Genomic DNA, 4,384 nt, shown 5'->3' on the forward strand with positions numbered 1-4,384 from the left:
CCGAAGCAACGTAGGAGCATACACCAGACAAGTCACATGGATACTTTGACTTTCTATATCCTCTGGTCTCTCTATTTTTCATGTTTTTCGGTTATATAATGTGAATGTGATTACTCATAAAAAAGAGCAGTGATGAATGATTCTCAAAAACGTCTTATAAATCGCTTTGAAAACTCTGTAAACGTTGTCTCAATTTCGTATTTCCATTGAATATTTTGAAATTAATTTTTTGATTATAATAAATTGGATAATTTTTCCGTTGTACTTTGTATGTTCTTTTCATAGTCTACATATTAGCTGATGTAATCTTTCTTATAAAACATGAAACATTATTTTTATTATTTGCGTTATCGCCTTCATATCATCGAATGTTGTTTTCTTGATAATTGAAATCAACAATGAGTTCTAAGTGATTGTTCAACTTGATGGAGTAATGTGTCGGAACACTTTATCAATACTTAACCAAACACATCTATATTTCGTAACTTGATTATCAAGTATCAATTATGTGCTCAGTAACAAGCAGGTGTTAACGAGATGTCATCAAGACTGATTACGATTCCTTCCATGTTTTTTTTGTTAATATGTGGACTATAGGTTCAATAGTTTCCTTCAAATCTTAGTCTTCATGTAGGCCTAAACCAGAGTTTTCTTCATCAGCATCACATGTGATCCTTATGTTTTGAATCAATATTTGATGGCTGCAAGAGTTAGTGGTTTTTGTGAGTAAAGCTTTCAGTGTCAAAGTTTTACGCTCATATACACCCTATAATTGACGATAATGAAATTTTTACTCACATTCATTATAGTGAAGTGCTTTAAAGTCAAAACAGTTTGCTACTGGGGATGGTTTCAGTTTTTTGGACAATTGATAAAGTTTTTATGAATAGCCACGAATAACTTTTGCAAGAAAAATTGATTCAATTTTTTCAAGTCTGATCAAGTTAAAAGAATATCAACCATACGACAAAGTTGACGAAAGAACTAGGGTAATCACAATAATGCTATCATTTCTCCATTGAATCCATAAGTATCTTATAAGTTTTCTTCTAGTACTGATAACCCTCAAACGACCAACGGAGTCTCTCCACCAGAAGTTCTACTTGGCAGGAAAATATGAACACATCTCGACGCAAGCTCATTAACCTCAACTAAACGTTCAATCGACATCACGGGGCAGAAAGACGATTGCTCACAGTGGATCAAAATGTACTTGCTATAGACTATCATGATAAACACCCAATCAGCGCCGCTCGATTCTTGGGGAAGACTCTTGAACGTCTTCACGTAAATACTATAGATATACCTACATATTTATGATTGTGCTTGTTAATTCCTTCCCCCCTGTTATTCGGATTATAATTTCTTTCCTGTCCAACCATGTTCCGACTTGGGGACCTGTCGAGGGAATTGGTGTGCAGGAACAATAAGCAATGGGAATATCTGGGTCGTAACAATAGAAATCATAACAAGAGGCTCACTGGTTTGAAAGTTGAGAGTTTTCATGCGGGACTGAAATTCCTGCAGTCGATTCCTGGTTGCAGAATCGTGGATGCGCTCTGCAAAGATGTCTCATACTAAGAAAAATCGATCATTCGTTCCTTTCAGGCTTTTAATAATGATCTTACATTGGTCAGTTCATCCTTTCTATAAAATTAAACAATCTCTACAACCTCACGGTGTCAAATATATTCATTATATTAAGCAGACATTCAATCAGGCAATCTTCATTTTAACAGGGATGTTATTTCCATCAATCCTGCAAATTAAAAAGCATTCGGAATTCAAGTCTCAATATAGATACTAACACTAAGAAGCTTATACGAGGTGTGTATTCATTGAATAAATCCTGAAATAGGGACAAAACATGTGTCAGATATTTTCACTTCTCACTACTATCACCAATAAATAAACAACTTTCAAGAATAAATTGGGCCACAATGACAGACAAATATATTTCACTTAAGCTGGTGTTATTTAGTTTGTTTTAATCCTTAAATCTGTGTTTATATAAACAATAAACCTTCTTCACCGCTGTGGATGAATTGTTGATTATCAATCATGATGGAGACATTGCAAAGCGGGACTGTAATCACTCTCCAAGTTAGTATCATTAGCCCGTTTTCTTAATTTCAACAGCAAGTCCGTTTTGATTGACGCTCATTTTGTGAACCTCTTCATAGGCTTTTTTGTGCACAAACACCTCACTACTACTCACTACATAGTGCTTTGAAGTATTTTCAAACGTCCTCAAGATTCGTTTCGTATAACGAATGACTCAGTGTTGTAACGAAACATCGAATGCATAGCCCCACATATGTCAATCTATCTATCTTCGTAACCTACTAATCACGAACAAAACGAAATATTGTCTAAACGTTATTCATGCAACAATTCATACTCATAAACAGGCAGTTAAACTTGATCTTTTCTATGTTGTATGTGATGTACACTTATTACAAAAGTGTGTTTACATAGTTAATGTGCTGTCATTGAATACTTGTTGACATCTATGATGAAAAGTATTATTATGTGTGATATCCCATCACAAAACCAATGATTACATAACATAATGGATTAAACAACGCACTACCATACATCAACGATTGATGTCGTGCACTTTACTTCAATCAAATGAATAAGATAAAATGATTGTCCTGGACCACACGACTTTATATATGGTCTTTTCTACCTAAGGATGAAATACATTCAACTACACATATACATATATTTCTATTTGTTATGCATATTGTTGTCCCTCATTTGTTGAATCAAGTTACCTACTCCTTCTTATTATTCTGATCCTTCGTAACCCTGTTAAAATCATAAAAAGAAGCGTTCATTATGAATGAATGCGTTGCATGTTCAACAAAAGCCAGACAACTTGACAATGTTCCATGAGTATCAAACAATGTCGTACAATTGCATTGATAAGATTATATATTATTATTATAAAATTGTTATTATTATGTAATGAAGTATTAGCAGATTGATCTGTTCTGTATTCATTTAACCGTGAAAATAAGAAGTGTGAATACGTAATTTTGTAATTTGTTCAAGCTTTATAGATTACACAATAATAAACTAGAACGCAACTATCATATCTCATGACGGCCGTCCAGTGCTTCCAGGTTTTCCATGGTGGTCTAGCTTCAGCTGAGTCATGATTTCAACTATGATAATGATAAATAATTATTAAGCTTAACTTTAATTATGATAGCCGGTAATACACTCTCGAAATGAATAAGCTGTGTCATCACATCTTGTAGACTTCTGATAATTCATAGTTGGACGTTCAATAAGGTGATATATATATATATGGTCTGTCATTGTAGTTATACAGATTTACATTGGATAATTTGATTGTTAAGTAAAAAGATTTAATATTTCTACACTTTCAAGTAAATAGAAACTTATTTAAAGTGAATAACACAATTCGAATAATCAGTCACAATGTTCAGTTCGAAATGTATGTAGTTTTTCAACTGAGTTAATCGCCATCATCTTAAGGTTCGCTTGGAACTAGGATCCCTTTTAACTGCCTATTAGAATCTTACGATAGAGATAGATACAGCCCTCTAAGTTTTCAGATAATGGTTAGTAATAAGTATTTAGACAAATCATGAACTTTATAGTTGAATTCATGAGTCAATTGAAGCTAGACCACCAAGGAAAACCTGTAGGCATTGGACGGCCGTTTCGTCCCATTGTGGGACTCCTCAGCAGTGCACATGCACAACCTCGCCCCTCGCGAGACTCCACCCCAGGACCTATCGATAGACCACTGAACCGGCATCCGTTGGTGTTTATGTCTAACTCCAACGAATCCACGAAGTTGAGCAACCGTTCACCAATTATCTTCAGTGAGTTACTATCTCACAACAGACGTGGTTTGAACTCTACTGGTTACTTTATATTCCATAAAAGTTTCGGTAATAGTTCACTGGTGAAACATTTATTCACGCTCTCAATGCAGACTTTAAAATACCCACTGAAATTAAATGTCTAACAAATTTATGACACAAAAACACATCGCATAAACAAATTGGACAGTTATTGTTAAAACTTACAGTTCCCTATTTAAATAGATAATTGGTTTCTTATTATGATAATTGACTTCATAATGTGAAAGGGAAGTAAGACTCAAAGAATAAATGAAATGAATATCTCATCATCGAAGAGATCATATAACAATCCTATAAAGCCAATTGCGATTCCTGAATAATATAATATAATATGAATAACAAACGTCTATGGATTTGTAATCAAAACATGTTCATCATTAGATCTTATTATTCATTATCTCTTAGATGGTGGAAAATATTTGTAGCTCAGGTGAGTGATTTTGACGTGAGTTTGTTCTCTGAGCTGGATGGTTTGGTCG

General features: G+C 34.0%; 3 non-coding genes across 3 annotated transcripts; all 3 read left to right on the plus strand.

Moving 5' to 3' along the window:
* Window positions 1–1,660: 1,660 nt before the first annotated feature.
* On the plus strand, window positions 1,661–1,727 carry Smp_tRNA_00005_Gln.1. The gene has a single exon. It is a non-coding gene (tRNA).
* Window positions 1,728–1,993: 266 nt separating this feature from the next.
* On the plus strand, window positions 1,994–2,060 carry Smp_tRNA_00006_Gln.1. Its single transcript has one exon. It is a non-coding gene (tRNA).
* A 600-nt stretch (window positions 2,061–2,660) lies between these two features.
* Smp_tRNA_00007_Gln.1 lies at window positions 2,661–2,728 on the plus strand. Its single transcript has one exon. It is a non-coding gene (tRNA).
* The last annotated feature ends 1,656 nt before the right edge of the window (window positions 2,729–4,384 follow it).

This window comes from Schistosoma mansoni (assembly GCF_000237925.1).
Source record: "Schistosoma mansoni, WGS project CABG00000000 data, supercontig 0134, strain Puerto Rico, whole genome shotgun sequence".
Taxonomy (NCBI): Eukaryota; Metazoa; Platyhelminthes; class Trematoda; order Strigeidida; family Schistosomatidae; genus Schistosoma; species Schistosoma mansoni.